This window comes from Magnolia sinica, chromosome 6 (assembly GCF_029962835.1).
Source record: "Magnolia sinica isolate HGM2019 chromosome 6, MsV1, whole genome shotgun sequence".
Classification (NCBI taxonomy): Eukaryota; Viridiplantae; Streptophyta; class Magnoliopsida; order Magnoliales; family Magnoliaceae; genus Magnolia; species Magnolia sinica.
Window position 1 is genome coordinate 82,281,694 of NC_080578.1, and position 27,967 is coordinate 82,309,660.

The 27,967-nt window shown below is 39.9% G+C and overlaps 1 pseudogene; it reads right to left on the bottom strand.

Annotated features, from left to right (window-relative positions):
- Positions 1–82: 82 nt before the first annotated feature.
- On the bottom strand, positions 83–27,967 carry LOC131248938 (acylamino-acid-releasing enzyme 1-like; annotated as a pseudogene).

The following is a 27,967-nucleotide window of genomic DNA, read 5'->3' on the forward strand; positions in this document are numbered from 1 at the left end:
GAGTTGAAGAATTAATAATTGATATTTGCTCAGATTGATCCCCAATAATAGGGGGGAAAAAGAATAAGAGAAAACCAGTAACTCACCTATAATTTACTATAAGCAAGTTGTAACCCAATGATGAGAGAAATGCAACAGACTTTGAGTAGCTTGACAACGAGATTGAATGTGGTCCGCCATGAGGTATTACAATTAGTGGATGACATGGACCATCGTACTGTTCTTTGGTAGGAGAGTGAGAATGAGATACGAAGATAGCTTCGAATGGTTTTCTAGCACCTACAATGAAATATCAATGCAACACAATGTCCTTAGAAGGTTACCACTATTGTCTTAAGCATCAGACTAGTTAACATTCTTTATAATCAAGGTCCACACAAAAGAAAATTGAAAATTGTGCTATAATCCGATCAAAATTCACATTGACAATCATGCCAGCTTTATTTTAAAGGATCTAGTATCCTTGTCTGTACCAAACAAGCATATCTTGTGAAAATTCTTAAAAACAGTTTTTCGTGGAGAAGCGACACTTTAACTTCCATCCTTGTCAGGCATACATGACCACCAAAAAAAAAAAAACATAAGGTTCATTCATTTAATAACACCATATAATGGTGACTTTGGATTCTACCACATAAGAATCTAATTTAACATGAAATCTATACATCAACACCAATATATCACCTTCTGTAAGGTTTTGAGAAGCATCTCTGACTGGAATCTTCATTATGCTACATTCAAGTGATGACAGCAAAGATATGACCTGTGACAGATAACAACAGGCAAGAGTTAGGGTTGGCGAACTGTGCCAATACGAAATAAGAAAAGCAGAGAGTTGTCACTTATATCTGATTTAGTTACAAATTACACTTATCACCATGCATGTGGCATGTATGTATGAGACCCAGAACATGCATCAGCTGGCCCTAACTTGGACTGGGCATTCCTCAAATAATCACACCAACTGGACAATTGAAAGACTTTCCAATATTTCAAATGGACCATCAGAAAAGAAATAGCCCAATCAGCTCTTAACATTCAACTGAAAGAAGGCTTCCAAATGGCAGCTAGGATCATCTAGCCACTCTGATTTCTGCAGTGTCTTCAGACACATGAACGGTTTGGTTATTGCACATATGTGCCACGTGTAAACTAGTACATGCTCAATAACTAACTTTGAAATATATGTTTTAGACTTAGACCACAAGGCCCTAAGCTATTTACAGTTTCCGTGTATAGAAACAGAAAAACCGAAGGATCCAAAAACTGGTACCATCAACCTTTTCAGGGTAACTTGATAAAGGGCTTAAGACATCTATCCAATTCCCTGCAGTACTTGCAACCATCTGATCCTTCGGAGTAAGAGGATATCCGTACTTGATTTGAGGAGGATCTATGGAACTGCTAGAGACTTAAAATAGAAGAAAGACAGAAGTAAAAGTCAGATTTAATATTTCAACATTTCATTAGTGATGATTTATTAAGATCCACAATTCAGTTTACCGGCAAGAATGTTGTCCCTGTCTACTGCCAGAACGTTCCATGAATAAGTTGAGATGGGGGTGATTCGTGATACCTTTCCACTGTGTAGAAATATGCCGTCAGTTTCAACTATATAAACAGGATGTACAAGGTTATGTTAATCAGGACATTAGGTAGCACTAGTTACCTCAGCACATCTATTGCAAGTACTACTTGAAGGCTGCCCCAGATGGAAGACACAATAACTGTATGTCCATCAGATAGCCATGGTTGAATGTGGAAGCTCAAACAGTAAAGCCCAGGGAAGCAACCGTCCTCAGGGCACATCACTACAGGGACCTACAAGTTGTTGCAGAGAATAAATATGCCTTTATATGCAAGCTCATTAAAGGAAGTATGGTGAAATTTCCTAACTTCCATTAATCATTTTCTAAAGTAATAATATAAAAAAAGTAAACATCTTTCTCATGTATAACGTGAGACATTAATTCACCATAATAAAAGATACTAGATCAATCAGTATAAGGCAACTCAAGAACAGTCATCTTCCCAACGTTACAATAAATTCATCCCTGAACAATACCCAGATGACATTTGAGGCCATATTAAATAGATTATTGTTTTACCTGATAATGTGCAAGACTTAACAAAAATCAATATATGTTTTCCACTGACCTTGAGGTTTATTCTCGTCCAAATTTTGAGAAACCATGCATGTTTTGGTATACGTGTTTCAAGACTAGAGTTTCATAGGATTCAACCAAAAGGATAGAATTAAAAAATTCCAATTGTCGTAGTTACGAAATTTATCAAAAAAAGATGTCAGAGTTAAAAACAAGAAAAACTTTTATCTTTACAACACATCAGTGATTATATAAACTTAGATACTTACTGAAGCACATAACAAGCATTTGACTTAGACTTCTTTTGTAACTTACAAAATAGCATTCAAAAGCTGCCCTCATAGAAAGTCCACTGTTGTAAATAGCTTATGCTACGCAACATATAGCTTACGCTACAGTGTAGCCTAGAATTTAAGGCTGCATAGCTGATGAAAATAGCTTAAGCGAGTACTGTATGCTATACACTGCGTAGCACAAGCTACAAGCTATGCTACACACTACAAGTTACAGTGTCTACTACATGCTATTTTTCACTAAAACAGTAAACTCAATTAATGGTTTCAACGATTTGTTACATTTTGCTATTTTCACTAGAAATTAGTTAATGTTTTGGTTAGAGTAGATTAGGGTAATCTAACTGGATTAGGATATTTCCTTTTTTGTTGAGATGTGTTTGTTAAGATCTCTATAGTTCTTTGATATATCTCTCCTGATGTAGGATGATGGAAACTAACCTAGGATGCAAGATGAGAGATCAATTTACACATTAATTTCAGCAATCAACATATAAAATCAAACAGCCACATAATAGATTAGAAAATTCAGATTCATAACATGAAGGTCTTAGATTATTACATACATGTTGCACAAAAATATAAAATAATTCAAGAATGGCCCACCTGGAAGTAGGGACATGCAATCTAGTGTGGGTAGTGCAACAACCACGTGGATAAACGATGATGCAATCAAAATTCTGATTTAGGACAAGTTTCACAAAAAAATAATTCAGATTTTCATTAGGGTTTTTGATTCATGGATGGAGATTTAGGATTGGGGTTTTTATGAGATTCAAAGGATCTAGGGATTAGGGAGGTTTGAAGGGAAATCCAAGAAGGAAAACCCCAAACGGGGGCCCACACGTGGCTGCCCGTACATGACAGTTTAGAGTCCTTTTGAAAAAGTCTGCCTTTCTTCATTGACAATTGCCCATTATATAGGTAGATTACAAGCTATTTAGGGAAGAAATACAAGCTGATCTTCAGCCCCTACCATATATACATCTATCTAAATATACTGTACAGCTAATATATCCTAATTAAGGAAGGAATAAATCTGTATAACTGTCATATCAGTCAAAGCTGTAGATATTAGCTGTAAATCTGCTGTAGATATTAGCTGTAAATCTGCTGTAAATCTGTAAATCTGTAAAGCTGTAAATCTGTAAATCTGTAAAGCTGTAAATCTGCTGTGTAGATTGATATTTCCTTTGACATCCCCCCTCAAATTGATGCTGGTAAATCGACAAGCATCAATTTGCTAACGAGAAAATGATGGCGCTGACGTGGCATGGATTTTGTGAAGATATCGGCGATCTGCAAAGTTGTGGAGATATGTGGAAGAGTGATGACTTGATGATCATAGGCTTCCTTGATTGAGTGACAGTCAACCTCGATGTGCTTGGTGCGTTCGTGATAGACTGGGTTTGCGGCAATTTGGATGGCACTAGTGTTGTCAGCATGGAGTGGAGTAGGATGTACGGGAATGAAACTGAGCTCTGTGAGGAGACCACGCAGCCAAATGATCTCGAAGCATGCTGCAGACATGGCTCGGTACTCGGCCTCAGTAGATGATTTGGAGACGTGGTCCTGCTTCTTGCATTTCCAAGAGATAAGGGCATCACCAAGAAACATACACCAGCCGGTAGTAGATTTCCTGGTGTCTGGGCAGCCAGCCCAGTCGGCGTCACTATAGGCTTGTAGCTGAAGTGAAGAACCGGAAGGGAAGAATAAGCCACGAGTAGGTGTCCCAAGAATGTAGCGAATTATGCGGCGGACTGCAGATAGATGGAGATGCCTCGGTGCTTGCATGAATTTGCTGACGGTATGAACAACATAAGAGATGTCTGGTCGGGTAATGGTTGGATAGATAAGACTACCAACCAACTTCCGATAGGTAGTAGGATCCTCAAGAAGCTCCCCTTCGTCACGTCGATATTTCACATTAAGTTCCATGGGGGTGTCAACCGAAGTAGCGTTGGTGAGACCGGCTAGCTGAACCAGATCTTGACTATACTTGTGCTGATGCAAGAGGAGACCGTGCGGTTGATGATGCACCTCTAAACCCAAGAAATAGGTGAGCTGGCCAAGATTTTTCATGTGAAATGTAGAATTCAACAAAGTCTGAACCGCAGAGATTGCCTCCAAGTCAGAGCCAGTGATGACGATATCGTCCACATAAACAAGGAGGACGACGATACCTGTGGATGTCCTTTGTAGAAAAAGAGAGGAGTCATACTGACTTTGAGTGAAAGAAAAACTAAGCAAAGTGGATCGAAACTTCTCAAACCATACTCTTGGTGCCTGCTTCAAACCATATAAAGAACGTTTCAGTTTGCAAACATCAGTAGGTGAGGAAGTGGGCATACCAGAGGGAAGTTTCAAGTAAACGTCTTCCTTGAGATCACCGTGGAGAAATGCGTTCTTAACATCCATTTGATGTAAGGGCCAGGATTGGGATGCAGCAAGAGCGAGTATAGTTCGGACAGTGGTCATTTTGGCAACCGGTGCAAAGGTCTCATCATAGTCGAGACCATATTCTTGTTTGTTGCCAAGTGCCACTAACCGAGCTTTGTAACGATCTATGGACCCATCAGAATTAAGCTTGATAGAAAACACGAACTTACTGCCAAGGGGTTTCACGGAGGAGGGACATGGAACAACATCCCATGTTTGGTTTTCTTCAAGTGCGAGAAGTTCGGTTTCAATTGCTTTTCGCCAACACTCATGCTCCATTGCCTGTTTATAAGATGAAGGAAGAGAAATAGACGACAAAGTGGCTGTGAAGGATGAAGGAGAAGAGAAACCAAACCTATCTGGGGGTCTACGAACCCGAGTACTGAGTCGGAGAGAGGGAGGTGCAGGTGCTGAAACAGGAGCAGCAGTCGGGGAAGAAGCTTGAGGGGGCTCAGGAGGTGCTGAAGGTTGGTGGGAAGTGGCGGTGGAGCGTCGTCGATACACTAGGAGAGGTTTAGAAGGGACTGGATCTGCAAGAGAGTTAGGAAACATAGGCAAAACAGAAAATGAAGGAGAAACATGATCCTGATGGGTAGAAAAGAAATATTGATTTTCGAAAAAAATCACATTTCTAAAAACTCGAATGCGACACAGATTTGGATAATAGCAAAGAAAACCTTTCTGCTGTACTGAATATCCTAGAAAAGCACATTTAATTGACTGAGCCGTAAGTTTTGTGCGTTCATGTGCAGGAAGATGAACATAACAGACACAACCAAAGGTACGAAGGTTAGAATAAGTTGGAGGGTGACCAAATAACCTGGTGAAAGGTGAGTCATGGTTCAATGTGGGAGAAGGCAATCTGTTAATGAGATGGACAACAGTGGAAAGAGCTTCACACCAAAATTGAGAGGGCGTGGAAGATTCTAACAGAAGAGTGCGAACCACATCAAGAAGGTGACGGTTCTTCCTTTCAGCCACTCCATTTTGTTGAGGTGTCGAAGGGCAAGACCGTTGAGAGATGATGCCATGATTCTGCAGGAAGTCCTGAAACAAATGAGACATATACTCACCCCCATTGTCAGAACGAAGGATTTTGACATGGGCCGAAAATTGTGTCTGAATATATGCATGAAAAATCTTAAAAACAGAAAATACTTCGTCTTTGGAATGAAGGAAATAAATCCATGTGAAACGACTATAGTCGTCAATAAAAGTGACAAAGTATTTGTAATTAGCATGCGAAGTGACTGGTGCCATACCCCACACATCACTATGTATCAGATCGAAAGGTTTGACAACATGCGGTGTGTGAAAAGGAAAGGGTAGAGTTTTACTTTTGCCAAGTCTGCAAGAATTGCAATCAAACTGAACAACACTAAGAGATGGTGTTTCATTATTCCCAAGAAAACCAGATTTCAATAAAGCATGAAGTACATTAGAGTTTGGATGTCCGAGACGTTTATGCCACGCTCGGTAATCAACATGAGCAGAATTACAAGCGACAAAAGGCAAAGAAAAAGAAGACAAAGGAAATTGAAGAGGAAAAAGACGTCCCACTTTAGGCCCCCTCGCGATCATCCGCCCTGACTGTTGATCCTGCACAACACAACCAGATTTAGAAAACTCTACTTTACAATCATTATCAACTAATTGACCGACAGACACAAGATTGGTGGTAAGACCGGGAGATACGAAGACATCAGTGAGAGAGGAGGAAACATCACCAGTGGCCGTGATAGGTAAATGATTGCCATCAGCAGTATGAATTTTGAGATTTCCAAAATATTTGTTTACATTGGTAAGAGAAGCAACATTGTTTGTCATATGATGGGAAGCCCCGGAATCAAAGTACCAAGGAGATGATGTAGTGAAGGGTTTACCTGAGAGTCCTAAAGCTGAAAATGCAGAAATGATCATTTGTTGAATCATGTCAGGGGTCACGGGTTGGACTGAAACGGGAGCAGGAGCAGGAGCACTTTGTGTTGTATTCACCAAACTACCCGCACTAGAAGAGCCAACTGAGACAGTATATGCTGTCTCCGATTTCTTGGGGGGTCGAGTTGGGCATTCCTTGATGATATGGCCATCCTTTTTGCAATAGTTGCAGAATTTTCGGAGACAGTTTGCAGCATAATGACCAAATCCCTTGCAACAGAAGCACTGAACAGTGCTCATATCCCTGCTTCGTGGCCTGCCTTGTGCTGCATAGGCTACAGGAACAGATGTAGATCGTCGTTGTTCCATGGTGGTTTGAGTGAGAAGGCGCTGTTCCTCGCGAAGAAGATCATTTAGGCATGTATCCAAGGAGGGGACAGATTCTCGGTTCATAAGATTGGATCTGGTGCCTTCAAATTCAGACCTTAGTTTCATTAGAAATTGATCCCTCTGAGTAGTTTCATGGACAGATTGAACAGAACTAAGACCTTCGGATGGTAAGTCAACATAAACTATATCAGTGTATTTAGCCCAAAGATTAGTGAATCTAGAGTAAAAATCAGAGATAGAAAGACTATCCTGTTGGAGAGTGGCCAATTCATGTTCAAGCTGGAAACGACGAGCAGTGTTTTGTTGACTGTAGACCTTCTTCAGGTATGTCCACATCTGAGCTGCAGTCTGAGAAGATCGAAGGTTCAAGATGATGTTGGGTTCAACGGATCCCAAAATCCATGCCATAACTTGTGCGTCCTTGACTTCCCACTTGGCGTTTCGGTCTTTGTCTTTGTCTTTGTCAGGAGCTAGGTTACTGCCATCAACATGTCCCCACAGCTCCTTACCTTTGACGAAAATCCTGAAATGAAACGCCCAAGCAGAGTAGTTCTTGCCATTGAAACGAATCAAAGAAACATCAGACTTATCGGAAGACATGAGGTCAACAGAACTAGAACAAGAATAACCGAGACTAAGAAACTTGAGAGCACGAGACAAATGGAAATTTAGAGCTATAGCTCTGATACCATGATCTTCAGCCCCTACCATATATAGTACAGACGCATGTGCGTGTGCACATGCGGGTCCACACGTGGCTAGGTAAAGGGGAAGAAAGAAAGGGAGGATTGAGTAAGGTTTTGCTAGATTAAGAAGGTTATAATGGAAGGGGAATGAGGAAGACAAGAGAAGAAGAATAATATCTTGTGAAGAAGAGAAAGATGAATAATACACCTTGGGAAATTCACTACCAAACAAGCCTCTACCCTTCCACAATTCAATTGGAATGGAGGGTTTCTCACAAACCCTAAAACACAATGAGGATTATTTAAAGTATGCAACTCACTTAAGTGAAAAGGCCCATCATCCAAAATAAGAAAACTAAAACACTTATTATCAATCTTAACCATCAAATAAATCTTAAAAATAACAAAAAACATAAAAGAAGCAATATTAGAGTCTAAGGGGCCTAGATTTGGTGGCCCGATGGCCTTATCGACAAGATCCAATGGTTGAATCGACACGAAATAAAGATCTTATAACTAAAATGATATCCTAAGCAGCCCACATGTATCATACCAAAGTGGAGTCTTCCTAATAATCTAAGACCTTCATGTTATAACCCTAACAGAGCCTATCTCTCTTCTTTCTTCCACCTTATTTCCTTCCAGCAGCAACAATGTGAGACCCGATCTCAGCGGCAAACCACCACATTCCGATAGTCACAGCAGCAACCCACTAGACACTATTGCTTCCACGACCACATCCGTGCTTTCCAGTGGTTCCCTGACAATCACCCCTCCACATTTTAGCGGTCCTCCAATTGCATCTTAAAGGTGTCCAACTACATCTTGGCATCACGGTGGTTTTACTTCATCATTTTCGACCCACCATTGGTGTGCCCTCATCTCCACTGCTCACCATGACATCCTCGTCTGTGCACCCCACACAGAGAGGTCTACACCATCCCAATGCCTAGCAACCATTGTTGCTAGATTTCATCACCATCGTCTCTTTTCTGCACGAGGTCGGATTTTCTCTGTTTTAACCACCCACCACGATCAAATCCAGTGTATGCTCACCATGACATCCTCGTCTACGAGCCCCACACAGAGAGGTAGGCTACTTAGGGACGAATGATGACACGACCAATGCACTAGGCCCATGCGCCCTCATCCCCATACTACCATTCCAATGCCCAACAACCATTGTTGTTGGATTTCATCGCCATTGTCTATGTTCTACACAAGGTCGGATTTTCTCTGTTTCAACCACCCACCGTGATCAAATCCAATGAATGCTTGCACCACATCCACCTTCTGTGCACAACTTGTTGCCCCTTTTCTCCATCGTCCATAATCTTGATGTTCGTCAGAATCTAACCAACACGAGATCCCGATGTGTCATCTTCGTGTTGTCATCATTCCCCAACTACCACTGTCGTGGGGTTGCAGCTTCTTCTTCGATCGTGGCAATGGTTGCTGATCTCCTATCTCCGCAAGCATCGGCAAATCAACTGCCTGCAACTCATCACCACCACCATTGATTATGGTCATCCATCAACACTACCTGATACATTACCATTGTCAATGAATGCATTATCGTCTGTCTCTGGCAATCTTGCAAATCGAAACCCTCTCTATTCCCAAAATTGCATACCGAAAACTGCAAGACAGGGCTTCACCCCGTGCCAACTACACCACCAGAGCCTTCTGCACCCTACTGATCTGTCATCAATCATGGCATGTTCGCGCCCATCTGTCATTACTTACCACCAAGATCAGCCCCAAAAACACCTATCATAGCCATACAAGATGAGCAATACATTTGGCAGTGAGGGTGGCTATCAAATTAGGATCATAAACCATCAAATTTGAAGTCTTTTTTTTTTTTTTTTTTTTAGGATTGACCAAATCTAAAGATGGTGGTGGATTTACAACAAATCTTGCTTTCCTTCTGTGTTGGTTGTATTTGGTGCTCTACAAGTGCACCAAATTAGTTGCACCTTCCAAGCTTGCATCTCTAGTGTGTCACATGGACCGAATTTGAATCCTTGGAATTTGTTGGTCTCCTTCTTCGTACACCTTCGAAGATGTATCTTCTCCATATTTGACAATTTTTCTATCGGACATTTGGATTGGACTTGTAATTGCATCAATCGTTTGAACCAGACTTGTATTGTGCCAAGCTTTTGGACTGGACTTTCTTATTGTGCTGAGTGTTTGGACCAAACATTTTTTTTCTTCTTTGCTATCGAAACATCTAGAGCCACTAGAAGGGGAATAGTTAAACTCCTAGCCACTGAAAGTGTGCATCCACCAGAAGAGTAATAGTTGACTAGATCATTCACTAGACTTTGGAAGTGTCAATGGTTCACATCTCAAAAGTCATCAAAAGTGTGTACTTGCCTCATGCTATTCATCGTTTCGTCACCACATTACCATTGAGTTTTTCTTTTACATTTGAAAAAATGTTCACTTTACCTTTTAAACTCACATTACTCCTTTTAGAGCACTTTTGGGTTTGAGGGTAGTTGTTAGATTAGATAAAGGTGTTAAGATCTCTATAGATCTTTCACAAATCTCTCTTCTAAGCGTTCCTATTATTATAAGTGAAATAAACAAGTTACAGTTTCCACTACGTAGCCACTTATGGTGTAACTATTTTCAATGATTTTAGTGAAGTAATAGAAGGAAAATATTAAATTAGTTCAGTTGTTATTTTTATCTTTATATTTACTCTCGCCCTATTTTTCCTATTATTTTAATTAAAATCCAAGAGTAGTGGGTTGGCTTACGCTACATGCAAAGTAGCTTATGCCTCACACTTCATAGGGGTGAATCCTACACTATACATTATTTGTTATTTAAAACACTAATATAAACCATCTATACCACTATAAGCAGAGTCTAAAGTCTTAACTCCTGCACTAAATGGTTCAAAATTCTAGTTTAACCATCTAACGTACACCAGGGGGTAGAATAAGAAAGGCAACAAATATATAGCAAGTATTTATTGCAGCAGTTCCTAATCCAAGGTTGACAATTGCTAATCCTTGGTAGTTATTGAGTATAAATGATGAGCTTCTTTTATTTTGAAGAGAAAATCATATTATGCTAATAATTAAGAAAATTACAAAGTCATGCCCATATGAGTATGAGTCTAGCTTTCAAAAAGGACATGAGTCTAACATAAGTTACACACTGAGCATATAATACAAGTGATCAAAGAAGTTAAATCCCAAATTGTCTTGCTGATTGATTAAGTAATTTGTTTTCTAATAAGTATTAAACTTTTAGCAAACCAACATCCCCCAATACTAGAAAACAATCACCAAAGTTGGGAAAAACTCCCATTAAGTCGTCTATGTAATGTTAGTCTTCCTCAATCCAGATTCTTACATGAAAGAACAAGAAACCGAAGAAGAAGAAGAAGAAGAAAAAAGAGGAAGAAGAAGAAGAAGAAAAAAGAGGAAGAAGAAGAACAAGAAGAAGAAAGAAAACGGAATCGCTAGAAACAGCCTACAATCAGATAGCTTTTTCTTTCCTATTGTTATCTTAAATTCACCATGCAAACAACAGTATATCCAAGCCATGATATGTGCTCTTATTTGAACATGCATGAGAAAACCTATGTATTTAGCATATGAGCAAAGAATAGAAAATACCATAAGAAATGCAAAAACTAATGGCATGCATCAATTAAATAAATTAAAACAAATGAATGCATGTATTACCAAATTACACATAATCACATCAGAGGGTTATTTTATCATACTAAACGTTACAGCTAACAGAAAGATGAGCTTACCACATCAACAATATTCATAGATGGACATGGTTTTCCATCAGCAGGCCAATCTATTCTATGAAGTGATTCTGTAGACCAATGTGCTCCACTATCCACAGAACTTTTTGCAGATAAAAACAGGAGGGTCTTTCCATCAGGACTGCAAACACATAATCATTCTATAGCCAAATCAGCAATCTGAGAATGAATTACGCTAATGCTTTCAACAACAGGGAATTTGTCCAATGGGTTGAAGTGAACATATTCCTCTGGTTATCATATGCAGATGAGGATGTGAAACACTCAGGTCTATAAATAAGATAAAGCACCTTGAAAGTAGAAGGAAAATTTTCCAGTGAAAACTACAAAACGCAAAGGAAATTTCATTTTGAAGTCCAATTTACAGGAAGCATCATTGCCTTCAGCAACTACAATCGAAGATGGGCATCGATAGGCCCCACCACGAATGACGGATGCCCCAAAAATATCCCAATAAGGAAGATCCTAGTCCTTATTACAAATGGACTACAAAGTACAGAGACATCTAAGAAAAAAAATTGAGAGAGCTAAGAAAAAAAAATTACTAGAACAATCCACTAAATGGGTGATGGGGACATCAGAGGACCTACTCGGGTGTACTAGGGACGGAGGCGACCACCCACATCAGCGCAGCTTTCTTTGTGGATAGCAGACGAGTTCTAGATGGGGCCCGCTAGGCCATTTTAAAGACCCCGCATGCATTGGACATGCATCAGGAAGACTCCACTTTGGGATGATACATGTGGGCTGCTTAGGAGACCATTTTAGTCATAGGATTTTTATTTCGTGTCAATCCTACTGTTGGATCTTGTCGATCAGGCCATCAGGCCACCAGATCTTCCAAATCTGGGCCCCTTGGACTTTGATCTTAATTCCTCTATGTTTTTTTTATTATTTTTAGGATTTATTTGATGATTGATATTGATAATAAGTGTTTTGGTTTTCTCATTTTGGATGATGGGTCATTTCACTTAAATGAGTGGCATAGTTGTAATTATTCTGAATTTTTATTATAAAAGCACAGGAGGGTGGATGTCCAACCCTAGTGAAGTTATTGAGAGAGAGAGAGAGAGAGAGAGAGAGAGAGAGAGAGAGAGAGAGAAGTTCTCGTGTGAAGGAATTTTCCTCGTGTTTTAGGGTTTGTGAAAAACCCTTATTTCCAATTAAATTATGGAAGGGTAGAGGCTTGTTTGGTGGTGGATTCCCCAAGGTGCATCCTTCCTCTTTCTCTTCTTCAAAAGATATTCTTCTTCTCGTCTTCTCCATTCTCCTTCCATTGCAACCTTCTCAACCCATCAAAACCCTACTCAATCATCCCTCTCTTTCTTGCCCTTTACCTAGCTAGGTGTGGACCCGTACATGCACACACACGAACATGCATCCATATGGGCAGCCACGTGTGGGCCCCCATTTGGGGTTTTCCCTCCTTCAAAACTTCTCTAATCCTCAGATCCTTTGAATCCCTAAAAAAACCCCAATTCTAAATCTCCATCCATGAATCCAAAACCCTAATAAAAATCTAATTTTTTTTTTTGTGAAACTTTCCCCGAATCAGAATTTTGATTGCATCATCATTTATCCACGTGGTTTTTGCACTACCCATGATAGATTGGAAGTCCCTACTTCCAAGTAGGCCACTCTTGAATTATTTTATATTTTTGTGCATCACATATGTGATAACCTAGGATTTTCGTGTTATAAATCTAAATTTACGAATCTATTATGTGGATATGTTTGGTTTTACATGTTGATTGTTGAAATTAATGTGTAATTGATCTCTTATCTTGCATCCTAGGATAGTTTGCATCATCCTACATCAATGGGCCAAAGATCAGATATCTCAGATCTTCCAATCTGGAAGATTTCTAAAGTATACATGTCCATGTGAGCACCATTAGATGAATGGTTTTGATCAATGAAACATAAACTCCACCCACTATTCAAAGTATCGGAATTGGTACAAGTTTCACTAGTTGGGGATGCATAAACAATATTGATATCGCCAATATCTGAAAATGCGGGGAAACATTGGTGGTAAATGGGGAAAATTGTGGAATTTTTTCAATGAAAGTTCAAGAGATGCTACAATACACTTCTTTTTTTTTTAGGAAGATTTTATTAAAGGCCTGCCTGGTAAACAGAATATGAAAAGAATGAAAAAGCCCAACAAGAAGGAGGAGACAAAATAAGGTCCTTCTCAACACTGAGGGAGGAAGCCCACTCAGAAACAAAAAAATTAATATAAGAAATTAATACACATTTGTATACTTAGGAATCAAAAATTACAAAAAAGAATGCATACATAATAAGTTTCCATTTAATGAAGACATAAAAGCATGTGTTGTCATAAGAAACCAGTCCAACCATCCCATCCATCCCATCTATCCATCTAAACATCAATCGATATTTCAGAATACTGATGACACATGATATTTCTCTGAGAAATTGTCAATAACTAGAAAGGAAACAAAAGACTATGGTCTCGATATCGCCCATGTTACGATAACAACAATAGTGTGATATGATCAATATTATCGTTGACAATTTATATACTACGTACAACCATGCACCCATAAAAAAGTTTGAAACGAAAATTTTTTAATAAACAAAATTTTGGCGATATCGATATATTGGCAATATTATCGAAATATCATCAATACACTAGCAATACAAACGACACCTAAAATTTACATAATAAAAAATATTGGCGATATCGATACATTGATGATACAAGACACCTAGAATTTATGCACTCAAAAATATTGGCGATATCAATACATTGGTCCTACAAGCGACACCTGGAATTTACACAACCGAAAATATTGGCGATAGCGATACAACGGCGATACTTAGTGATACATCGTTGATACCTAGAATTTCTATGATTGCCGTGTTATTGATATCACTACTAGTGTCAGAGATACAGATAATATCAGGGATATTTCGACAATATTAGGGATACTCCAAACAATGGCTCTATTAGTGCAGACTCAGCAAATGAATACAATACACATGTGAACTGCCTAGATGCTACATGCCACTATATTACTTCATTAGATAGGCAAATATGCATAATTTAGCTTACAATGAATACAACTCTACTATAGGAACTGTGGAATTCGGGTTTATGGAGCTCCTCTAGGACCCATAATTACATTTTTAAAATATATGCAAAACGATTGTAATACAATACAAAAATTGAAAATAACAAGACATATAACATAAAGCAGACCATGTATTCTTCCACACATGATAGCAAAGGAGCAAAAACACTATTCAAGCCCTTGACTCTATTTTATCTTTAGAAAGTACAACTTGACTAATAGCTCTTAACTAGAAACAAGGGTAGGGGCAGCATTGGCCAGGTTTGGGTTGGGCCAGGCTAGGCCGGCCTGTGATGAGGACATTTGAGCAACATACTAGAGGAGGGTTGAGTCAGTCTCTTTAGGACTAAACGACCATTACATGGGGCCCACTAGACCCAATTCACATTCCTAGCCACGTTGAAGACCCCACGTGCATGTTCGTGCATCTTTGAAGACCCCACACTGGGAAGATGCACATAGGTTGCATATAGGAGCTTGATGGACATATTGGACCATTAGATTGAGTGGACACGATAATCGGACCGTTGGATCGAGTGGACACGCTGATCAGACCATTGGATCATCATCATCACACATCTTGATCATGGACCCCACGGGCCACGAAATAGTTTAATTGTTTAGTTTGTTTAATTTTTTCGTTATTTTTGGTATAGCTCATATTTGTGTTAAGATTAGGGAGTTAGGAACAACTTCTAATTTATTAAGCGTCTTTATGTTGAGAATCTTCTCTGAGAGCGCCTTTTTGTAAAAGGTCTTTTCTAAGACTATAACGGGTTGGACATCCCTACCCTAGCAGGAAAGAGATCTCTCCTTTTGCTTTGAGATTGAGCAAAATTTCATCCTGTAATTGGATTGGTGGTGAGAAACAACAGGGAATGATTCCCTAGTTATCTTTATACTTTTCTCACTTCTCAACGAGGTATCAATATCATCTTTTCCCATTTTCTCATTTTCTTTCTTCTTCATCTCTTCCTTTTTTTTTTTTTTTCTTTGTTACCATCCAAAAACTGAATCGACCTATCCCAAACGCAAACCAACCACAGCTAACCATCCTTTGTTGTCTGTACGGACACACACACATACGACTATCCGTGTGGACAGCCTTGTATAGTGGCCCCCTTGTTTCGTCACAAATGCTCTTCCCTTCGATTTGCTTCCCTCTTCAAAACTCCTAAACTAATTTCACTAAACCCTAACCCTAAAATTCCCAAACTCCAAAATACAGAATTTTCCAAACTCAAATCCCTAAAATCTGAAAATCCCTCGACTAAATCATAAATCCTTAATTCCCATAACCTGAAACCCATATTCTCAATTCTAGAAACCCTAAATCTTGAATCCCTTAAACCCAAAATTTAAAATCCTCAGCCAAAACCTTCCAAAACCTCACCCCTAATGTTCCAAACCCTAATTCCTTTAAGCCTAAATACTCCAAACCCGTTTCCCACATTCCCTAGCCTTTAAACAGCCCAGCACATCAAAACAATTACAAGACACATGATTTCCATTGAAATCATATTGAACCCTATGCTAGAACGGGGGTTCTATCTCCCATAGGTCCCGGTTAATCTATAATTTATGAGATTCGCATTGTGGGAATTTCGTAGGCTTGGATTTGGACATGTTATGAATATGAAATTTCTAAATTTATGGCAAATTAGCTCTATTTTATCATTCCATTGCTCTAGTTAATCTATCTTTTAATTTCATGGCATCATATTAGTTTAGATCATTCTATCCTGCATCAAATTTTTGGTGTCAGAGACTAGGTCTAGCATAGGATTTTCATACTGCATTTAGAGTATAGAGTTAGGAGTCTATCCATTCTCATCACATTGTATTTGAGTTTTTAGATTTTTGGTTCCCCATTAGGTCCTTAAGTTTATGCCCACTCGTACTGGGCTACAGGGCATGGTTTTGGTCTACACCCCACAATGAACTCAGAACAGCTTGCTGAGGTTATCAATGCCATCAACACTCGTCATGCAGCCATTGAGGCCCAAGGTAGGACCACTAGTAACCAACTTGTAACCCTTAGGAATGAGACCAATAATCGCATAACCCAGTTGGAGACTTCCCTCTAGGCAAACCCTGACAATGGGGAAGATGGCCAATCTCAAGTGGAAGGTCAAGTTGGATGAGGCCAAGTTGGAGGATGTGAGAGAAATCATGGCCGAAGCATTGGTCGTGGCGTGTGTACTTGGCAACTCGTGAAGAGTGTAAGGACCACCATGATCCTAATGAATGTGTGATGAAAAGTTTGAAGGTTGAGGCCCCGAACTATGATGGTCATATGGACCCCAAGACCTTTCTCAATTGGCTAGCGGACATGGATCACTATTTTAAGTGGCATGACATGTCCGATAGATGTTGAGTGAGGTTCGCCAGGATGAAATTAGTGATCCAAGCTGATGCAGGACATGAAAATTAAATATAATATTCAAGATCTCAAGCTTTAAATCAAACTAATTCAGAAACATGCACATAAGATTTCCACATCCTACAAGAAAGTTCAAACATTCAAACAAGGGGAATCTGTGCGGGTCCAGGCCTACACATGTTAGGGCCGAATCAATAAAAATTATTAACCAAATGATATTCAAAGGAAAGTGAAAATCATCCACATATACACAACAATCAATCCCTAATCCAAGGGATTCACCAATTTCAATTCAGAAAAATCCTAGGATTAGAAAAGGGGCAAATAAACTAGAGTATTGCAATCTAGGATTAGGGTTAGGGGAAAGAGGTATGAGAGGGGTAAAATAGGCAGGAAATTTGAACCTGAAAATAGTCCCCGCGTGCGAACAGTGGGCCAGGCTTGTCACACCTGCACAGGGGCCTGGCCGCAAGTGCGAGGGGGTCCCACACCTGAAAACCTTGAGTCTGGTCGGCCAGGGGTGGACTCCAAAACCCTCAAGTTTCGGATCGATCCGAGCTACGGGCTGTGTGTGGTACTCCGCCGAAGTTTCAGCCCTCCTGCAGGGCCAGATTCTGGAATCCTGTTGAAGAGAGAAAAATTGATGCAATAAAGGACAGATTTGTAGCACAGATGATTGTGGGAGATGAGAAGGGTAGTTGGTAGAAGATGGGAGCGAATTGGGATAGATGTGGCTTCGCACCACCGTAGTTAGCCCTTCAAAAAAGGGAGGGCTTCGCACCCAATTAGGTTTTCATAACTCGGAAAGGAGCAAGAAAATGTAACAATTTTTATTAATCTTCATTGCGAAAACAAACTACAACGGGTGCCGATTTATAGGAAAACCCTATACCCCAAAACTTGCGCCATGTGCGCAACCTATTACTTGGCGATGAAGTAAACAAAAATAAAAATCAATCAAAGAAATCTAAACCGTCCATGATACTCTACATAACATTAATAAGCAAGACCTAAAATATGAGATTAATCAGACTAGTGGGCCACGATCATGAGATCCCATGATGGGCTTTACTTAACTATCGGGCCCACTCCAATAAACCAAAACTCTATCTTGTAGCTAGGAGGCCCTCCCTAGACGTCGTCATCAATCCAGATCGACGATGGGGTCTTCTTCCTTGCGGGGGGGGGGCGTGTGTGCGTGATGTCCCCATCACAAGCCAATTTGTTTTGGACAAATGTCAAGCGGAAGATGGAGAGGTCTGAAGATGGCCTAGTCACATTATGGCCCAAGATGAAAGAAATTTTGAGAGAAAAGTATGTTCCCCTCTCGTACCGCTAGAGGCTCTTGGATCAGTGGCAATCCCTTTGTCGGGGATCAATGCCCATGACAGATTATATCGCCAAGTTCGATGAATACATGATGCAATGTAACGTCAAGGAGGACCCGTTAGTGACACTTTCCCGTTTCAGGATGGGCCTCCGATTCAAGCTTCAGCATGAGCTCATCCCTTACGATGTCAACACCCTAGAGCATGCCTATCAAGTGGTGTAAGACCTTGAGCGGTATCTAAAATTGCAGTTTGTGAGGGGATTCGACTCTCGTGAGTCCAATGTTAAGACCACTCCTCAAGGAGCCAAGCCTAGTATTGGGGGTCAATCCAAAGCCCTTACTGGTACTCAATCTAACCTTAGGAATGTCAAGGTTTAGCTAGTACCAATTCAAAGGGAGGTGAGCAAGTGCAATGTTACAACTGCTGAGGATATGGGCATTTCACATATCAATGTCCTACAAAAGAGCTAAATAGGGCCCTCGTCATTAGCAATTTGGATAAAGATGTGGTAAATCAAGACAATTGCGAAGAAGAAGAATATCAACTCGATATTGGTGCTAGTGATGAAGAAGACGGAGTTAAGACTGCGCCACTTGAAGTCATTAGATGCACCTTAGGTCAAACTATAGAAAGTGATGATTGGCGCATGAATGCAATTTTCCACACTTATGCCAAGTGTGGTGACAAAAACCGCAAGGTAATCATTGCTAGTGGCAGTTGCACCAATGTGGTTTCTATTAGCATCGTACATCACTTAGATTTGATAGTCGTTCCTCACCCTCAACCCTATCGAATCTCATAGGTTGATGTGTCATTGATTCCGGTTTCTAAGCATTGTCCCATTCCTATCCAATTTCGTTCTTATACAAACACACTATGGTATGATGTTTTGCCTATGGATGTAAGCCACATCATTTTGGGCAGACGCTGGTTGTATAATTACGATGTGACACTATTCGGTCGCTCGAATACGTGTTCGTTTATGCATGAGGGTAAAGAGGATAAAGTTGAATCCTCTCCTATCCAAAAGCACCCCAAAAAAGGATGACATCAAGAAACGTGATCCTGAAGATGTGAGAAAATTCCAAGTTTAGTCTCTCCCGATAAAAAATGCCAAAGAGTTTGAAATCGAGATTAAAGTTGCTTTGATTGTGTATACCCACATAGCAAGTGAGATCACACTTAAGGTTAGTATGGAGATGCCACCTGGGGTTACACCTGAGGGTAGCGTAGACTTACCAACTAAGGTCAGTCCAGTATTGGAGGAGTCTAGTGATGTTATCCCATAAGACGTAACGGATGAGCGAACACCTGTGCAGGACATTCAACATGCCCTAGATATAGTCCTCGGGTTGACTTTACCAAACCTTCCTTACAAACAAATGAGTCCCGCGGAGGAAGCGGATTTGGAAAGGTAAGTAGATGAGCTTAGAAAGCCCAAAGATTTTATCCCCGCATTAGTCTCATATAGGTCATTAGAATCCATAGGCGCACTTACACGTCATATCCACGATTTGCATGTTGAAATTAGAAAACGGATTAGCATGTGCAATGAAACATACAAGATATGTGACGACTCTCATCATAGGTTCAAAAAGTTTCAAGTGACCATGTGATGGTTCATATAAGGCTTGAACGGTGTCCGCAGGGGACCATTAAGAAACTACAAGCCCGTTGTGAAGAACCCTATAAGATAGGAGTAATTTGGGACACGATGCATATGTTGTAGATCTTCAACTTGACATGGGTATTAAATCTATATTCAATATGGACGATCTTGTATCTTTTAAGGGTCCAACATCTACACCTACTAGCCTTTTATTCAGATCATCACCTTAATCCTGATGATATCCCTCCCGACCCGTCCTATGACCCTTGAACTATGCCCAACTATTCTTCCCAGCATCTACCTCTTTTGCCATACACACCTACCAAGAGAGAAAATATAGAGGATATCTGGGATGAGCGAGTGGTTTCCACATGACATGGAGGTTATTGGGAGAACCTCGTCAAGTGCAAGGACAGGCCAAAGTCAAGCATTACATGGATCACGGAAGCCGAGCTTCAGCGACGAGACTCGAATCTCCTCAAGCATCACCGCAACTTTATTTAACCAGAGACGAAATCTCCTCAGCCGAGGGGAATTGATGAGGACATCCGAGCAACATATCGAAGGAGGGTTGAGCCAGTCTCCTTACGGGTAGATGACCATTACATGAGGCCCACTTGGGTCAATTCACATTCCTAGCCACGTTGAAGACCTCACGTGCATGTTTGTGCATCTTTGAAGACCCCACATTGGGAAGATGCATGTGGGCTACATATAGAAGCTTGATGGACACATTGGACCATTGGATCGAGTGGACACGATGATCGGACCGTTGGATCATCATCATCGGATGTTTTGATCATGGAATACCATGGGCTATGAAATAGTTGTTTAGTTTGTTTACATGTTTCATTATATTTTGTATAACTCATATTTGTGTTGAGATTAGAGAGTTAAGAACAACTTTTAATTCATTAAGCGTCTTTGTGTTGAGAATCTTATCTGAGAGCGCATTTTTGTAAAAGGTCTTTTTTGAGAATATAAAGGGTTAGGCATCCTCTCCCTAGCTGATATGCATGTTATGAATGAAAAAGATTTCTCTCTTTTTGCTTTGTGATTGAGCAAAATTTCATCATGTGATTGGATTGGTGGTGCGAAACCACGGAGAGCGAATCACTAGTTATCTTTTCTACTTTTCTCTCTTCTCAACAAGATATCATCTTTTCTTTTTCTTCCTTTCCTTTCTTCTTTAATACTATCCAAAACCTAAATTGACCCATTCCAAGCCTAAATCGACCACAGCCGGCCATCTTTGATGTCTGTACGGACATATGGACGCACGTACGTACGGCGGTCCATAAGTGCAACCTTGTAATGTGGCCCCCTTGTTTCATCACAAATGCTCTTCCCTTCCCTTAACTTCCCTCTTCAAAACCCCTAAACCAATTTCACCAAACCCAAACTCCAAAATCGCCAATTTTTTCAAACCCAAATCCCTAAAATCTGAAAATCCCTTGACCAAATCATAAATCCCTAATTTCTATAACCTGAAACCCATATTCCCAATTCTAGAAATCCTAAATCCTAAATCCCTTAAACCCAAAATCTAAAATCCTAACCCAAAACCTCAACCCTAATGTTCCAAACCCTAATTCCTCTAAGCCTATTGTTTGAATCATCTCCGATATTATCGTTATCTCCAGCTTGGCAATACCGACAACATCGGCGGTATTGGAAATTTCAGGCATCAACAATGTATTGCCAAGTATCGCTAACTTATTTATATTGCCAACTGTTTCAATTGTGTAAATTCCAGGCATCGCTTGTATTGCCAATGTATCGATATCGTCGATGTATCACCAATATTTTTTACTGTGTAAATTCTAGGTGACACTTGTATCACAAGTGTATCGGCGATATTTCAATAATATCACCAACGTAGAGATATCACAGAAAGTTTGTTTATTAAAAAAAAAAAAATCAAAAATTTTATGTACACATTGTTCTATGCAGTTTTTAATTTGTTGTTGCTAATATTGATAATATCTCAATATTATCGTTATCACAACATGCGCGATATCAAGACCACAATCTTTTGTTTCCTTTTCAATTGTTGATAATTTCTTGGCAAAATATTGCGAGTTGTCGATATTTTGCAATATTGATAGATGTTTGGATGGAAGGTTTGATGGATGATTGGATGGTTAGATGGGATGGATGGGATGATTAGATTGTTTCTTATGACGACACATGCTTTTAAGGCCCCATTAAATGGAAACTTATTACGTATACATTCTTTTTGCAAATTTTTTATTCCTAAATATGTAAATATGTGTATTTTAGTATCTCCTGAAGTTTCACTAAAAATTCTACTATTTTCCCCATTTTTTTCCCGCATTTCCGGTTATTGGCGATATTATTGACAATATTAATATCATTTATGTATCCCTGTCTAGTGAAACTTGTAGCGATACCGATACTTTGAATACTCCCAAACCCATTTTCCACATTCCCTAGCCTTTAAACAACCCTATCTAAAGCAGGGGCATTTTCACACTGGGCTCGACCGGGGTCGCCTGTGGGATGCAGGGGCACACTTGGGGTGGACAGGGCCCACAAGGGAGGTCTCGTGTTCGAGACTCCTTACCGGGGGTAATTAATGCGCATTTCACACCGGGCTCGAGTGGGGTAGTTTGTGGGATGCAAGGACACACTCGGGGTGGGCAGCCCGTGTGAAGCGGTACCCATATGATTTGGGGCCCACGAGGGGGGTTCATTCGAGGTCCTAACTCACGAGATGTGGGGCCTGGGCTATGAGATAAAGCGATTAATTTGCCATGCTCTAACAGTTTGAGCTTTTAGAGCAAGTGGTTAATTGTCTTGCATCACTAACACATCAAAACCTCTTACAAGCCACATGATTTCTATTAAATTCAAATTTAACCCTATGCTAGGATGGGGGTTTTATCTTCCATAGGTCCCGGTTAATCAGTAATTTATGATATTCACATTGCGGGAATGTCATAGGCTTGGATTTGGACATGTCATGAATCTGAAATTTATGAATTTATGGTAAATTAGCTTTATTTTATCATTCCATCGCTCTAGTTAATCTTTTAATTTCATGGCATCATATTAGGTTAGATCATTCTGTCCGACATCAGCCTGACCCGACACTTAAGACCCAAGACCTGAGCCCAACATGGCCTAAGCCTAGGCCTAACCTAACCTAACCTGGCCAACAATGTTTTCAATAGCGCTCATAGCGTAGCATGTAGCACACGCTACATAGAATATGCAGGTAGCATAACTCCCTGGTAGCGTAAGCTACGGTGCATGTGCATACGCTACATGTTGCGTAGATAGCGTAAGCTACTCAAAATCTCCTTTTTTTAAAGTGTTTTTTCTATGTTAGTTTAACACTTATTTTTAAATGGTAATGACTTATCCCTATCACACGTGACACTACATTAAATTAATTCGAACCATCCAAATTGTGGTTCATATCATAGATAGAGCACTTAGACCAATCCGAACCATCCAAATTGTGGTCCATATCATTAATTTGTGATATTTCACTAAATAAAAAAAGATGTCACACTTAGAGATATCTAAAGGTAGAGAGAGAGAGAGAGAGAGAGAGAGAGAGAGAGATTTTGCATGGAAATGTGTTTGATGATCCAGATTCATAATCAAGAACCCGTAGAAATTATGCATTTTGTAAATGTTATCATATTTTTCTATTATTTGAATTAAAAATAATAAGTATTGTGTAACTTACACTACATGCTATAGAGGGCTAAACACTATGCTATAACACAACACGCTATTTAAAATGCTGCCTGGCCTGGCCAAGAAATTGATAAAATCCCTACTTCCGACTAAAATGTTCCTAATCTATCTGCTGATCAAGTGAGCCACACATGCATAAAGAAATAGACATTTTAGAGGAATGAAACCAATGAGTCTGCATTTGAGGTGGATGGTTGCCTAACCGAGGATTGGAATGGCATATTAATAGGACATAACACATGTACATATAAAATGGGGCCTGGATGGGCTGGACAGGGCTAGGTCAAGCTGACATGACTTGAGCCCAAGCCCAACCACGAAATTGATGAGGCCATTCATGCGAGGCCCAAGCCCAGCCCATGCGCCAACCTAATAGGTCCAAGCCTGGCCGACAGGTGCATCAGGCAGGCTACCTAGCCCATTGCCACCCTTAACTAAGGGATACTCGTCAAAGTAAAGGTCGTGCCTTTTGCAACAAAATATCTTCATACTTCTGCAAAAGAACTTGCCCAACCACTATTACCACAGCCTGTCCCAGCCAAGGTTACTTGAATCATGGGTCGCTTTGGTAAGTGATACAAGAATGGCTGCATGGTATGCCACTTCCTCCAATAAGCGGTATACTAAGGATAGGATCATGTGCATCACTCGAATACATATACTGTGTATGCAATATAGTTTTATGTAAGAACTCATATTGCAATTTTTGTATGAAATGATGAATGTTATTGTTATAGGCCCAATATGGTTAGTGTTATATCTAACTAAATAAATAAAGGTATAAATCTCTAATTTTAAATATAAATTTTCATTAACTTAATCAATAGTAAGAACAAAGAACAGTAATTCAGGTCATTAAAAATAGCGATTTGGATTGCAAATGACCCATAATCCAGAATGCTCGATCCAGAACATAAAGGGGGTTGAGGGGGGTTGCATTTTAGGTAACATACTCCCAGCCATCAGGGGTCAGCTTTATGAATCATGTTTTGCCAATCGTTCGAAATGGGAATTCTCATGATTGCTTAGCAAAAGTTTTGACGATTGGCTGCCCACCTGATTTGCAAAAGGAACTTGCCTTTGTTGCACATACAAGCAAAAATTTTGGACAGAATTTTAAGCATACAAGAAAAAGGAGAATTCAGCTTCTTATGGTTTGCATCTTCACAAAATGTGTCCATGATGAATGCAGATCCTACTTTCAAATGTGTATATTCATTGTATGCACCAATCCTCATTTATGAATCCAAGCCACCCAGAGCTAAGCGAGTGGAGTATGTCTAATCTTTGCTACTGAATCTCCTGTGGGTGAAGATAAGTAAATGTTTCATTGCTACATCTTTTGTGCTTGTTGCTAGTAGTGAATGTTGGAAATCATACTTTAGTTGTTAGTGGTGGCTGACAGCCGACTCCTAATGTGTTTGCCAATTGGTGAACCTTCGTCTTCCATAAGCCAGTTAAATGATGCGTGCTCTGCTCACATTGAATTTGTGTTGGGCCCATGGTTGGGTGGGTGATCCAAACTGTTGATAAGATGGGTCCAACCTTGGAATTTGGATTGGGGATGGCGAAGAAATCTTTTAAATTGGAAGATCCTAACACCTAAATACCTGGTCATTTTCCTGTCGATGTCGACCAGTATCTTTAACATCAATTTTTAGGCCATGAATGGTAGCATTAAGAATCACCAATCTGAGAAAGATATAGAGTGTTCCCTATCTACTTTAGGGCCCATCGAATGAATGGTTTAGATCAACAAACCATGGGCTACATGATCGGAACCTGGTGTTTCAGAAAAGAAATGAGTACAGGACCCTGTAAGTCATCATTGTTGTAGGGTTGAAACAGCATTTAGCTAAAACATACAAACGGTGAACATAAAGTACATGTTCTTTTGGGTAGGCTGTTCATGTATCATATCTTTCAACCATCAAAACAAAAAATAGAAGGGAGAAACGTCATCATGGAACAACTTCCACAGAGAAACTTAAGAAAGAGTCCAAAGCCCCCATTTCTTAAAATACCAAAAATACCCTTTTCCATAGGCATAATGAAGCATTGATGATAAATTCATAACTTCTTAAATTTCTGATGTGCGCTACGCATCTTCTTGCAGAGAAGTTTTTTACTGCCTTTGGAAATTTCACAAAAAGCATTAAATAATTGATAACAACAGCATTTGCTTAAGATTCAAAATCATCCAAGAAAATTATTTGTCAACATGAATAAAAGTTGAATACATGCAACCAAAGAAATGTAGTAGAAACTCAAGCATGAACAGCGATATGGAAGTACCTGAACTGTGGAAAGAAGGCGCTAGATATGCCTTGAGTGAGATTCACTGCTGTTGCTAAATCTTCAGTAACATTACTGCTGGAAAAGAATAAAAAATCCAGAGTTCAAAGCTGGAAACCATATCTTGAAGGGTCTGTTTGGATGCTGGCCAACTCAAGTAGAATTGCATAGGATAGCTCTCTCCATTTTGTCTCAAGCAGGAGATGAGTCGAAGTGCCGTAAGGAGGATGCCCTTTTAACAATTTATCCACCATTGCATGGGATACTTTGGATAAACTAAACATCTAGCACCTTCCCAATTCACATCCTTTCGGATATAACAAATCTAAAAGATTTGGGATTCTCTTCCCATCCAAACAGGCCCCAAATTAATAATAATATATGGGTAACAAAAAGTAACAAAACATCACCATTCAACCTAAAAAGATAAGTTAAAAACCTACATGAGTTAAGGTTCATCAACTTACGATTCATGAAAAGGAGCCCTGATTGCATACAAGGCACATGGCCTGTTGTAGCAGTACTTGATACCAAGCTTTCTTGAAACTTGATGGGGGCCATTATCTGATGTCCATCCAACAAAAACCAAATGCTTATAGGAGCTTTTGGAAGACGTAGGTGCCCATACAACTTGTCCAACACACGGATTTATCTTCTACAGCTCGTACGTCTCCACTGTGCAAACACAATTTCAAATACAGCTGACACTTTCTTGCAGTTAACAGCTTAAGACTTCCCACCATAATAGATGCATATAATACAAAAGAATATGAAAAGGCCAACCTATCAATATTGACAACAAATAGAGCAGGCTGCCTTTTCCGTGAGTAGGTCTCCCCCAATTCTCCTCCCAATCACCTTGATCTTTCCAGACACCACAGTCCTTATCAGCAGAAGCCCCTTTCTTGTAGCCCAAACCATCAAATGCAGGCTTAGGTGGAGATGGCTCTTCAGCAACATAAGCAATGAGTGTTTCATCATAGTTCCAAGAGATCCCCTCAAACCTATAACAACAGTTGTGCAATTTATTAATTTCAAGAAGCTATTCCTAAGCCCCATGCACCTCTACACACACACCCCCTTCTAGATGCGACATTGCGACAGCACATGCCAACCTTACATGGGGACATCTGAGGATGCATCTGGCAGCATGACATGTGAATGACCTGGCGCAAAAGTCAGATTGATCGACTCAACAGGTGGACACACAATACAGAGACAATGGATAGTTTACCAGAAATCGCCAAAGGTCCACAGTCAACAAACACATACGGGCCACCTGAAGAATTGATCATCATTCTTTCAGGTAGTTCATCACACAGTGGGGTCCACCTGATCTGTGACCCTGATCGCACATGCAATGTGTAAATGCCCATGTTAAGAACAACATGCAGGCTTAATATAATTGCCAGAAGAAGTGCTACTAGCCTCATCATCATCATCTAAGGCTTATACCAATTAATTGGGGTCGGCTGAGAAGTGCTACTGGCCTAAACAACACAAATAAGAGATCTCAAAATCCACAAACAGTGCTGTATATGTAGTAGTTCACTTGGAAAGCATTAAATATAGTCAGGCATGTAACAGGTTACCATCCATCTGTAAATGTTTGGCCATGAACAGATTGTGGCACATATATCTCCTTTAGCAACTGAGATGGGCCCCATATTTCAAGCTGTGTTGGGGATCCATTTTCGCCATTCCTAACAACAAAGAGCTTTAAACCCGAAGGTGATGGAACAATTGCAGATGCACCTGTCATCTCGACAGGAAATGGAGACCACTCAAAGCTCACAGAATGATTGCTTCCCTTCGAAATATGGGAGGATAGAATGTAATTCCTCTTTTTGTTTCCTATGAGATTAGTCTGGCTAATAGAAAACATTGCCCGAGAACTATTTCCTGCAAGAGAAGATTCTA